We start from the raw sequence: 14185 nt of genomic DNA on the forward strand, positions 1-14185 counted from the left end.
GAACCTGGGTACCTTGCTCGGGGTAGAGTCGTTAATCGACTCGGGTCTGACGACAAGACGTAGGGGGGCGGCGCATGGGGTCCGCCGCGGTCACACATCAGTGGAACTACGTCAGACTTCCTTTTCATGTTACCGACCCTATAGAAGCTAATTAATATTCATGAATAGACATGTGCATTCGTTTTTGTCCGAATGAATTTTCTTCCGAATTTCATGTTTTTTTAATTTATCGTTTTAACAAACGATAACGAAAGCACAGAAAACGAAAACCGAAAGATCCGACATAAACAAATGCTTTATTTTCGTTTTCGTTGCGGTCGAATGTGCCTAACCTTAACACTATTAGTCCAATATTATTCTACATAAAGAGAAAAGATTCGACATTATAGAGACATGAAGATTCGACGAAGTGGCTAAAAACATACGATCGCAGCAAGCGGACATTTATGGTGAAATGCTCTGCCCATAGGCTATAGAAGAATTCTAATGTTGGTTGACTAGTAATAATAATTAATAAATATAATTATTATTAGTCATTAGGGATGAGCCGAACATCCCCCTGTTCGGTTCGCACCAGAACCTGCGAACACACCAAAAGTTTGTGTGAACTTTAGAACCCCGTTAAAGTCTATGGGACTCGAACGTTTGAAATCTAAAGTGCTAATTTTAAAGGCTAATATGCAAGTTATTGTCCTATAAAGTGTTTGGGGACCTGGGTCCTGCCCCAAGGGACATGTATCAATGCAAAAAAAAGTTTTAAAAATGGCAGTTTTTCTGGAGCAGTGAATTTAATAATGCTTAAAGTGAAACAATAAAAGTGAAATATTCCTTTTCTGAAGGAAAAAAAGTCATTTAAAAATCACTCGCGGCTATAATGAATTGTCGGCTCCTGGCAATTCAGAGAGAAATTATTCATAAAAAAAAAAAAAAAGTGTGGGGGTCCCCCCAGATTCAATTACCAGGCCCTTCAGGTCTGGTATGGGTATTAAGGGGAACCCCGCCGTCAATTTAAAAAAAATGACATGGGGTTCCCCCCAAATATTCATTCAAGACCCTTCAGGTCTGGTGTGGATTTTAAGGGGAACTCCACCCCAAATAAAAAAAAATGGTGTGGAGTTCCCCCAAAAATCCACACCAGACCCCTTATCCGAGCACGCAACCTGGCCGGCCGCAGAAAAGAGGGGGGGGACGAGAGAGCGGGCCCCCTCCTGAACCGTACCAGGCCACATGCCCTCAACATGGGGAGGATGTGCCCATGTTGATGGGGACAAGGGCCTCATCCCCACAACCCTTGCCCGGTGGTTGTGGGGGTCTGCGGGCGGGGGCTTATCAGAATCTGGAAGATCCCTTTAACAAAGGGGACCCCCAGATCTGCCCCCCCTATGTGAATTGGTAATGGGGTACATTGTACCCCTACCATTTCACTAAGGAAGTGTAAAACATTGTAAAAAAACACACACACCGTGGAAAAAAGTCCTTTATTAAAAATAAAAAATCCAGCGGTGGTAATCCACTCTCGATCCCCGCTCTTGATCTCCTCACCGCCGGGGTCCAGCGATGAGAAGATTATTCAGGTCTGGGATCCAGAGCGCAGCATCACAAGCCACCTGTCTCCACCGGAGACAGCCCGGCGAATGACGCAGCTGGCGCTAGTGACAGTTCTTATATAGATGAGGTGAGGCCACCCGTCACGTGACCCTGCCCCCTTCTGATGCAAGGGGGAAGCCTGGGCTTCCCCAGTGACGTAGCAAAGGGTGCGTCAGAGGGGGACGGGGTCACGTGACGGATGGCCCCGCCTCACCCAAATAAGAACTGTCACTAGCTCCAGCCACGTCATTCGCCGGGCTGTCTCCGGTGGAGACAGGCGGCCGGCGATGCTGCGCTCTGGATCCCGGACCTGGATGATCTTCTCATCGCTGGACCCCGGCGGAGAGGAGATTACCCGTCGCTGGATACTGACAACGTTGGAGCTGGAATCGAGAGTGGATTACCACTGCTGGATTTTTTTTTTTTAATAAAGGACTTTTTTCCACGGGGTGTGTGTTTTTTTACAATTATTTACACTTCCTTAGTAAATTACCTGAAGGGTCTGGAATGGATATCTGGGGGGAACCCCACGTCATTTTTTTTTAAATTGATGGCGGAGTTCCCCTTAATATCCATACCAGACCTGAAGGGCCTGGTAATTTAATCTGGGGGGACCCCCACACTTTTTTTTTTTATGAATGAATTCTCTCTGAATTACCGGGAGCCGACAATTCATTATAGCCGCGAGTGATTTTTAAATGACTTTTTTTCCTTCAGAAATTACACTTTGTGCAGAGACAGTTCTAAGCACAGGAAACATGGGCAATTTAACAGGCATACATTTTACCCCCCTAGGTACGAAATTTAAAGGAATATTTCACTTTTATTGTTTCACTTTAAGCATTATTAAATTCACTGCTCCTGAAAAAACTGCAGTTTTTAAAACTTTTTTTTGCATTGGGCGGAAATGTACGATTGGGGCTCCATCAAATCTTTTTTTTTTTAAAGATTTTGTCGAATCTTCTTTTTTTTTAAGATTCCGTCAAATCTTTTTTTTTTTTTTTTTTTTTTAAGATTCCGTCGAATCTTCTTAGAACATTCAACAGACACCATAAGCCTTCAATGACAGATTCGACTTTAATTATTTGGATTTTTGGACAAATGCATTTTTTTAACAAAAAACAAAATAAATAAAAATTAATTTCGGGAGTAACTAAATAAATGTATTTTTCGGGTTGAAAAAAAGAAATTCCGAAACAAAATATTTCAGTGTGCACATGTGTAATAATGAATGACACACATTGTAAACTACTATCTAAGTAGCGTTTACAGCTTAGTCTGAGTTGTCCTTTAACCACTTCCATACCGGGCACTTACGCCCCTTCCTGCCCAAGCCAATTTTCAGCTTTCAGCACTGTCGCACTTTGAATGACAATTGCTCGGTCGTGCTACACTGTACCCAAACAATTTTTTTATCATTTTGTTCCCACAAATAGAACTTTCTTTTGGTGGTATTTGATCACCTCTGCGGTTTTTATTTTTTGCGCTATAAACAAAAGAAGAGTGACAATTTAAAAAAAAACCACTATTTTTTACTTTTTTATTTAATAAATATCACAATTTTTAAAAAAAAAAAACATTTTTTTTCCTCAGTTTAGGCCGATATGTATTCTTCTACATATTTTTGGTAAAAAAAATCGCAATGATCATATATTGATTGGTTTGCGCAAAAGTTATAGCGTTTACAAAATAGCTGATAGATTTATGGCATTTTTATTTTATTAATTTTTTTACTAGTATTGGCGGCGATTTGCGATTTTTTTACTGTCACCGTGACATTGCGGCGAACACATCGGACACTTTTGACACGTTTTTGGCGCCATTCACATTTATACAGCGATTAATGCGATAAATATGCACTAATTACTGTATAAATGTGACTGGCATTCAAGGGGTTAACACTAGGGGGTGAGGGAGGGGTTAATATGTATACCTGAATTGTGTTCTAACTGTGGGGGAAGGGGGGTGACTGGGGGAGGTGACCGATCTATGTCCCTATGTACAAGGGACACAGATCGGTCTCCTCTCTCCCCTGACAGGACGTGGAGCTCTGTGTTTACACACAGAGCTCCACGTCTTGTCCCTGTAGCCGCCGATTCCGAGTGCCTGGCGGACATCGCGACCGCCAGGCACGCGCATCGGCATCTCGGGGACGCGTCGGGCGCGCGCGCGCCGCCGTCGGCGCGCTCGCGCGCCCCCCAGTGGCCGCAAGAATACAGGATGTCAAATGACGTCCTGTTGAATATTCAGAGTCACCGTGGAGCCGTCATTTGACGATGGCCCGGTACTCTAGTGGTTAAACAGGAGGCCAACGTCAGCATTGACAGCTTTGACATATCAAGTGCAGGATTTCATGCCAACCTGCCCTACATATTTTCCTAACCTGGACGGTTTCAGTCACATGATCAGGACTGAAAATCTAAAATACGTGTATTTAATTTATTTTTATTTTTTAATATTTAGAACCCTGGAGAATTTGCATAATCAGTGCTATAAGTCACCATTGGGAAAATCTGAATAGTAACCCTAACAACTACAGTACTTGTCAGTTTTATTTTAAAATGTTAAATATGATTTTAAGTTTTAAAAATATTTTTTGCATCTGTTTTTACTAATTATATAAAATCTTTATTTTACAAATAAATATATACTGCAGGGATCATCCATGGCTTGGGATTTGCAGAGCATTATTAGATAGTTCACACCACATTAAAGGAGTTGTAAAGGCAGAAGGTTTTTTATCTTAATGCATTCTAGCATTAAGATAAAAAACCTTCTGTGTGTAGCAGCCTCCCCAGCACGCCCCTAATTACCTACCTGAGCCCCTGCTCTCTCCAGCGATGTCCATGATCCCCTCAGCCACTCAGGACACTCCTCCTGATTGGCTGAGACAGAGCATGGGCGCCATTGGATCCCACGACTGTAAATCAAAATCAGTCTGCCAATCAAGGAAGAGAGGGGCCGGACAAGATCGGGACTCCGTGTCTGAATGGATACACGGAGCTCTGACTTGGCTTGGGTGTGCCCTGTAGCAAGCTGCTGGCTGAGGTGCACTCAAAAGAGGGAGTGGGTAGGAACAGCAAAGAGGGACCCGAGGAGAGGAGGATCCAGGCTGAAAAACCAACCGCACAGAGGAGGTAAGTATAAAAAAAAACGAGCCTTTACAATCATTTTAAGGAGTGCTGGTGTGCATGTGCTGATAAAACACATCACAACACTTTTTCTTTTTTTTTATTCAACTTAACATTTCTATGTCTATGATGGCAGCTCATTAAGGTGCATTACAGCATGTGAGAACGAGATGCGCAAAAGTGCAACATGTCCTTTTTTCTCAGCATACAACAACGCAGTGTAATATGGCATAAGCCAGATTTCCTCTTCTATTTGTTGGACTGTGTGTTGGGCTATGGGGCTGCTGTGAACAAGCTTTATGGGTTTCCTAGAAAGCACAGCGTTTATATTCTCTCTCTCTCATTGGAAATTCCGAACACAGCAGGTGGGTAAGGTATTCAGATGGGACACTGTTCCGACTCATCTACTTGTCTATGTAATTTTTCAGCTTTAGTTTCTGCACTCTGTATACAAAATGCATTAATCGGCAAATCAGATAAGGAGAACTTGTTTAACAGAGATCTGAGCGGAGATCTGAGCTTCATTTGTTGGCTACCAATATTTGTTCGCAAGATTTTTTTTACACCAAAAACCTACAAAAAAATAAAAAAATAAATGTTTTACTTACCAGAAATAGCAGTTGCTATGCGGATCTTGCTAATCTGCCTCTTCCTAGTCCGCGGCAGGTCTTCTTCCTCGTCCTCCTCGCGTTGTCTTCTGGGGAATGGTGTGCGCTGCCTTCTGGGAACTGTGTGTATCCCAAAAGCAGCAGCTCATTCACAAAGGGCCGCGAGACTCGCGCATGCGCAGTAGGAAACGGGCAGTGAAGCCACAAGGCTCCACTGCCTGTTTCCCTTAGTGAGGAGCTGCCAGGATCGAGGGATCGGCCCCCGGGTGCCTACATCACAGGCATCAAGGACAGGTTCTTATTAAAATTCAGCAGCTACAGTGTTTGAAGCTGCTGACTTTAAAAAATAAATAAAAATCGTGGGTGGAACCCCGCTTTAAAGTATATATAAAAGGCTCACTATATTCTAGGGTCATTAGATGTTAAAGGGGTTGTAAAGGTTCATTTTTTATTTTCTAAATATGTTCCTTTAAGCCAGTGTTTCTCAATTCCAGTCCTCAGGCCCCCCCAACAGGTCAGGTTTTCAGGATTTCCATTATTTTGCACAGGTGATTTGATCAGTTTCACTGCCTTAGTAATCACCACAGCCTTTTCATCTGAGGGAAATACTGAAAACCTGACCTGTTGGGGGGGCCTGAGGACTGGAATTGAGAAACACTGCTTTAAGCTAGTGCATTGTTGGTTCACTAACCTTTTCCTTCAATTTTCCTTCTAAATGTTTTTTTTTGTCTGAATTTCTCACTTCCTGTTTCTCCTCAGTAAGCTTTCCACCATCATCAAGGGAAATCAAAGGAAAAAGTAAGTAAACCAACAATGCACTAGCTTAAAGAAACCTATTTAGAAAATAAAAAACGAACCTTTACAACCCCTTTAAGCTTCTCAAATACCAGACAGTAAACTGACTGCTTTATAATTGTTTAAATGTGAAGTTAACAGTAAATAGCGTTAGAAACTGGATAGATTTTTTAAATCTGAAATTATATAAAAAAAAGTACAGACTCACCTCCTTTTTTCTTTTGGAAACCTTTGTCAATTTGACGTTTCATTATTACACCTGGTTTGTTCAGCCAATGAAATACTACTTTGTATTTTTAATTTTGTGGTATAAGAATTTTATTGGGTTTTAATACAAGTTGAATATATAACAAACATGAGAATAAATTCCAAAATGTAAAAAGTAGAGAGATTATACAATAGCAAGGAATGTACATCTAGCATATGTATATATAATGGATTTTTATATATATATATATATATATATATATATATATATATATATATATATATATATATATATATATATATATAAAAAGAAAAGAATTAAGAACGGTAAACGGGTAAAACATAGACGGGTAAAACGAGATGACATGCACTATTGCTTTAAACAAACAAAACAGCCCAGAGTGATCTGTTAAAAGAAAGTGTCACTTCACAGTGCCGTATATGCAAATTCAAATGAGGGAGAAGTGTTGGCAGTCACCCAGAAAGAGACTGAAGTTTATACAAACAGTAGGAATTGTAATCAAGGCCTGTAACATCTTTACACTAGGAGTCCCTAATTGCATCTAAAGAGGTACCTGAACTAATCAGAGTGCTTAAGTCATTGTTATTACCATGTAAATTGGGTCTCACCGTATTAAAATGTTTCCAGGTTCGGTGTAGATTGACCTCAGTATGAAATCAACCATTTTAAGGCTTGGGAGGGGCCAGGAAGAGAGAAAAGGAAAAAGTGGCTGATTAGATACGTATCTAGTATGCCCAAAAAACTCCTGACTGAAGAAAGATTGTAGAAACACATGCTTGCTAGATAGTTGCTTAGCTTTGCATTTCTTATAAGTGGGGGGTTGGTGGTATAACAAGTAGATGTGTACATGGATCCATTCAAACACAGCACACGTTATTTACATTACACTACTGCTTCATTTGCATCTCTTTAACTATAGTATACTGGCTAGATTGCTGTTAGATTAGTTATAGTGGCTGTTGACTACCTGAATTTGTATCACTAGAAATAATATGGGAGGGCAAGTAATGACAGGGCAGGAGTTACCATTGGCCAAAGCAGGCTTATATCTATTACTGAAAGAGACAAAGAAGCAACTTTTCGTCATATATAGTTATCAGACTTTATTGGGCAGATCCACAGACATCTGCGCCGGGCGCAGCGTATCTAAGATACGCTACGCCGCCGTAACTTATCTTTTTTAGTTTGAATCCTCAACGAATCCGAGCCGTAAGTTACGGCGGCGTAGTGTATCTCTCGCGGCGTAAGGGCGCGGAATTCAAATGGCTGTGATGGGGGCGTGTTTTATGTTAATACATCGTGACCCGACGTAAACAACGTTTTATTTAACTGCGCATGCGCCGTCCCTGGGGGTATCCCAGTGCGCATGCTCGAAATTAAACCGGAACCCGCCAATGCTTACGACGGTGATGTCATTCTACGCAAATTCCTATTCATGTATGTTGTACGCGGGAAGGACGGCCATACTTAACATTGAGTACGCCTCAGTATAGCAGCTTTAACTATACGCCGGAAAAAGCCGAACGCAAACGACGGAAAAAAATGCGCCGGGCCGACGTACGTTCGTGGATCGCCGTAAATAGCTAATTTGCATACTCAACGCGGATTTAGACGGGAACGCCACCTAGCGGCCGCCGAAAAATTGCAACTTAGATCCAACGGCGTACGAAGACGTACGCCTGTCGGATCTAGCCGAGATGCCGTCGTATCTTGTTTTGAGGATTCAAAACAAAGATACAACGCGGGAATTTTGAAATTACGCCGGCATATCAATAGATATGCTGGCGTAATTTCTTTGTGGATCTGCCCCTATATGTTTTTTTTTTCACCAGCATTGTTTATAACTGGGGCTATCTGATCAGGGTGTTGCTTTGGGCATCATAGTTTGTTAGCATACTGTATATTCCCCAGTGATGTACGCTATATCTGGCCCTAAACCTTTGGATGGAACAATAGTTTGTTATGTTATTATAAAAGATTTTTAAGCGGATGAGGTTGTGATACTATATAAAGTCACAAACCCACCATTGCTATTTGGTGACAAGCACAATTAAACACCCCCCCCCCCAAAAAAAAAAAATTATAATAAAAAAATGGGCCCCCGTGAGCTTTTAGAAATAATGTGATAGTATGGGCAGCATATTGACACATTATGGCAGACTTACCTGGCAAGCCATCCCTTCAAGTGCTACAGTGTCAGCACTCCTGATGGTCACAGGCACTACGATCTACTCCCAGTTTTCCTTCTGGGTTCCAACTCGTTGGCTGCTTGAATGGCTGCAATGATGCCACTCCTGCGCATGGGCAGGGAAGTCACATCATCATGGCAGAGCCATGGCTTAAATGTGCACTGAGATGCGGCTCGGTATACAAAAATATTGACAGGCAGAAAGGAGCAGTTCTCTTCTGGGTCTCTTCTGTCATAAAAAATTCTACCTGTCAGCTGTTTTTTTTAATAGGTAAATTCACTTTAAAACTGATTTCACAAAGCATGGCTTGCAGTCATGTAAAAGACATCTGAGTTTATATGGATCTATGGTCAAAAGTGCTAGATGACTTTGTATAGTATTAAAGAATAACTAAAAGCAAAACTTTTTATTTGCTTTTGATAGAGTGGACAGGGATTAAAACATCTGACAGGCTGTCATTGATGTCTATACCCCAGCTAGGGAGATACGCCCTCTCTCTGTTTTTCCTGTTAAAGGGGTTGAGAAGGTAAAAAATGTTTCCCTAAATAGCTTCCTTAACCTTAGTGCAGTCTTCCTTCACTTACCTCATCCTTCCATTTTGCTTTTAAATGTCCTTATTTCTTCTGAGAAATCCTCACTTCCTATTCTTCTGACTGTAACTCCACACAGTAATACAAGGCTTTCTCCCTGGTGTGGAGAAAGCCTCTTGAGGGGGGAGGGGGCGAGCAGGAGTGTCAGGACGCCCACTAACACACAGCTCCTTTCTCTATCTACAAAGTAGAGAGCATCCTGACACTCCTGCTCGCCCCCTCCCCCTCAAGAGGCTTTCTCCACACCAGGGAGAAAGCCTTGCATTACTGTGTGTAGTTAAAGATGGAAGAACAGGAAGTGAGGATTTCTCAGAAGAAATAAGGACATTTAAAAGCAAAAATTGAAGAATGAGGTAAGTGAAGGAGGACTGCACTAAGGTAAAGGAAGCTATTTAGGGAAAAAAATGTTACCTTTACAACCCCTTTAATATTATCACCAAGCGGGAAAGTAAAATAAAATCTGTGTTGTCACAAGAACAGGAATAAGGTAAATCTTTCAATAAGGACATTAAATCTATTGACCCTGATGACAACTAGAGATTCACTCACTTTGGAAGGATTTCTTTTCACTTCCTGTTTTAGATATGGGACACAGATGGCAAAGAAACTGACATTGATTATGACCCTCTCTTATTCTATACAAAATAGGATTTTTGTTTTCCTTTAGAACTATTTTAACATTGCTTCTGGTTTACCTAGATAAGGGACCATTCAGGCTTGATTGCAGTGCACAGCAGCTCATGCGGTGTGTTGTGTTGGGGCTCATTTACACTAGCAATTGTGGTAATGCAGAATGCACATATTGGTGCATATCAGTTCTCTTCAGCTGGCTGCTACCCTGGGGCACACGTGAATCTCTGTTTATCACAGAGCGTTTTGGCTTTCTGGGCTCTATTGCCCTAAGTGCGGACTATGGTTGGATTTCCATTGCACTGTTGCCTACACTTGACTCTGTGAATATCTGCCCCAGTTGCACTTCTATTACTGGATATTTTAGAATGGGGCATATGATTGCTTGCTGATTGTTCGGCAACGCCCCTACCCACTTGTTGCTGGTTGTTACCGTGCTGCACCACTGTACCATTCTACTATATAATCTTTGACATCATGGGATTATCACCATAGGTGTAATTAACTAGGACTATCGATGATCATCATTTGTTTTGACACAATCGATAGTAAACGAAATCGATTTTCTGATTTTCCGGCATCTATCCAAGGAATGCCTGAACTAGATTGGATGGACACGTCCACCATGATGTGTTAGATTGTGAAAACAATATTTGTATACTGCAAAAAATCCTTCTTGTCTCGTCCTGAGGAAGCCCAACAGCAAAACGCGTGGGCGACTTCAAAGGATTTGTTCATAATCAATCAATTATTTATATGTTTTTTTATTGAATTTCTATCTGTGCTGTAAAATATTTTTTTTCTGTTTTTGTAATAAATAACATATTTTAGACATACTTCCGTCTTGCCTCAAAGTCCGACCACCACTCACTCCAGTGATTGTGTTTTTTCTAATGTCAGAAGCATCCCTGCCCCCTTGCCAACTAAGGTTTGGGGAATCCCCCGCTTGAAGATGGTTGGCCTAGGAATGACAGCTGACTTCTGTACAGTAAAAAAAATAAGTTAATCTCTAATAACCACATCACATTTTTTTATGTCCACTGACCTATAGGGATGAGATTGATGTCTGGCTCGATCATGAGTTCGACCTCAACCCAGCTTGTTTGCAGTTCACTGAATAGGTGGACAAAATAGCCCACCATAACTTTTGGCTGCTGCAACTTGGTGTCATTCATTAAGTTGGGATATCACTACTGCCCCTAAATGACAGCTTCTGGCTGGCTTGTTTCACATGGTAAACAAGCCATCATGCATTACAGGTGAAGTCAATGACCAAATATGGGCACCCCGCATTCTCAGACAGTTTTGTTTTTTTAATTACTGTTTATTGCCATTTCACACAAAAATACAGGTACAAAAGAATAAACAGGCAATCAAGCCCTCATACTTAAAAAATAAGAACATTACTTAGGCATTGAAATATATGATACAACATCAGGTACTAGATTATCGATGACCATACTGAGAAAGACGTTTTTATTTTTGGTTTTAAATAGGGGAGAGAAAGTAAATAGAAAAGAAAAGAAAAAGGGTGGGGGAGGGGGGTTGGATGCTCTGCAGTTTATTTCAGGACAGTGATATATATATATACACACATTAATAATAGACTTCTACTAGCTTAATGATAAGATAGTAAGGTATTATATTATATTTATCAGGGGTATTTAATAGCATTTTAAAATAATGTAGTCCTTTTAAACTCAAACCAGCAGGCCCATATCTTGGAGTGTTTGTTGACCAAGCCCTTAGCAATATACTTAAAGTGTAAGTTCACCTTTACAGAAAATCTGTAAGGTGTGCTTACACTGGACCCCCTCCCCATCGCACCGGTCCCACTAACCTGGAGTGAGGCGAACTCCCATTCTGATAGATCATATAGCTGCTTTATCAGTCAGGGGATTTGAAATCCCACGGCTTTCTCTCTTTGCCCGCGGTGACAGGACGGGCTACGTGGGTTCTGATTGGCCGGCACCGCACATGTGACGGCACCAACCAATTAGAATACTCCTATACGTACCTTCTGACGAGGTACATTTAGGAGATTATGCCAAGGGGATTTCTAAGCCCCGGACAGGTGAGGCGGCTATACAAGGGCTCATAGCGTGAGATCACTGCACTCCAGTTCAGTGGGACTGGGGGGGGGGGTAAGTAGGGTGTCCTGTGTAACTTCACCTTACAGATTTTTCTGTAAAGGTGAACTTACCCTTTAAGTTCTTCCTTGATACATATATACTTTTTGAAGCCACTGAGTTAAGGTCGGTACAATTGCCTCCAATTCATAGGAATCAAGGATTTAGCAACATTTAATAAATATGGGGTAATCAACCTCCTATATTGGTTCTGAAGTGCAGTGAAACAAAATAACCCATGGGTTAAGTTGAACAGCCACCTTTTGTATTATGAAAATCAAGTTGGTAACTGTCTGCCCAAACTTTTGACTAAAGGGACACGACCACCAGATGTGGCCATGGGTGGCACGACTTCCACGCTCTCTCCAGCACAGAGAAGAGTTTGTATGGAACATTACGTGCAACCTTACAGGTGTGCAAAGCCCCCTAGCAAGCAGTTTATAATAAACTTGCTCTATTCTGGAAGAGAGGGAAGATACATGAGACAATTGTTGGATCTTATCCCTTTGTACATCATTAAGAAAGGGCTGTAAATCCATACAACGGCAACGGGCAAGATATGCCGGGCAACCTTGCTCTTGTAGGAACAGGAAAGCTTTAAAAATTGTGCTGCGGATGGTTTTTATATCGTAGTATTGCCTCAACATGGGTTAAGTCATCTAATAATTGAATGGGCTGTGGTATACAGTGAACAAAATGTGATAACTGGGCATGTCGCCATTGGTCCATAAAAGTATATCTTGTGGGTCCATATACTGATCTCAAAAGTTTCACTTTAGAGTCCTGAATTGTGTGATGGAGTTGAGGTACTGTATATCACCCAAAAACCATGGCCTTGAAACCTTTATTTAAAGTACCAGGTAAAAAATAAGAATTAACAATGGCATCAGTCCTTGAATATCGGGAATGCAAAGAATCCCAGCTAGTCAGAGTGGATACCGTCAAAGAAGAGGCACCTGTTAGACAACACCTTGGCATAAAGTTTATTATCTACATTAAGTAAGGAGATAGGGTGGTAAATCCTGCAACAAGATGTATCTTTCCCAGGTTTTGGGAGAACAGTAATGTACTGTAAGATGTTAATGATTCTGGGTAAAATCCCGCTGTTTACGCAATTGAGTTAAAGTAGGAAATCAGGTATGGTATAACTTAGGATATTCTGAAACTTTTTTGTAATATAATACAGTATATCGATCTGGTCCTGGCACTTCGCTCAGGTGCATAGATTTTAAAGCGGTGGTAAATTCCTTGTTAGTTTAGTTTCAATTTTTTTAAGAATATTCATAGAAAGCTTAGGTAACCCAACCTGTTTTAAATAATGGATAATTTTTTACTCTTGTCCTCAGAGGACAGGGCCGGACAATCCCCTTTCACTTTATAGAGGTCCTTATAAAATGTATGGAAAGCTTCTGCAATGCGCGGGGTAGTGTGTGCAAAGTCCCCTGAGAGAGATCTCATTTTAGCTATATATTTTAGCTATATCATTTACAGATTTTTTTTCCTTTAAGGAGTGGGCCAATATCTTGTGCGGTTTGGCGTAAAATGAAGGATGGATGGCCGCACTCCAAACCAAACAGGTTGTCTTTATTTAAACGAACAGCAAAAACATACCGGATCACAGCAACAGAAACAGGAGGATAACCGACGTTTCGCACTGACTTAGTGCTTATTCATGGCTTGAGCGGTGATTTTCCTTCTTATCTTGTGCGGTTTATCGATAATGGGGAAGGTAGTGCTGCGCTAATAGGTGGTGGATGGACAGGTGTATGGGCAAGTGAGGGAAGAAAAATGGAAGATGGTATAACTGAGATTGGGAGCAGTATAACCAAAATGGCATAAACAGAAAAGCAAAAAATGATCAGTGAACAATACTGGTGCAAATCATATAACTCCACAAATTTATCTTAATGTGGTAGAATATACTATGAATAAAGTGATAGATGGTGCAAAAAATTATGTGTAACACAACACCCAAATATCTGTGATGGGTAATGGTATTAAACTGGTGATAGACAGTCCATAAACAAGGCTTGAGCTATGTCAGCAAAAAATATATAAATATTTTAAAAGTCCAAAAAATAGAAGTGCTAGTGTAGGTCCGCAATGTGAAGTGGAAGGGGGATGGGAATCCAGTGATCCTTTTAAGATGAATAAGGATGTCCCCTTACCTTACTGCTGTAAGGTAACAGCATATAGATCCAACCACATAAAATGGTTATCCCGATGGGCTCTGATCCAGAAACGACAGGTCCTCCTTGGAAGTCTCGTCCCAGATTGATCAGTATCTCGCCCCAAAG

This window comes from Rana temporaria, chromosome 2 (genome assembly GCF_905171775.1).
Source record: "Rana temporaria chromosome 2, aRanTem1.1, whole genome shotgun sequence".
NCBI lineage: Eukaryota > Metazoa > Chordata > Amphibia > Anura > Ranidae > Rana > Rana temporaria.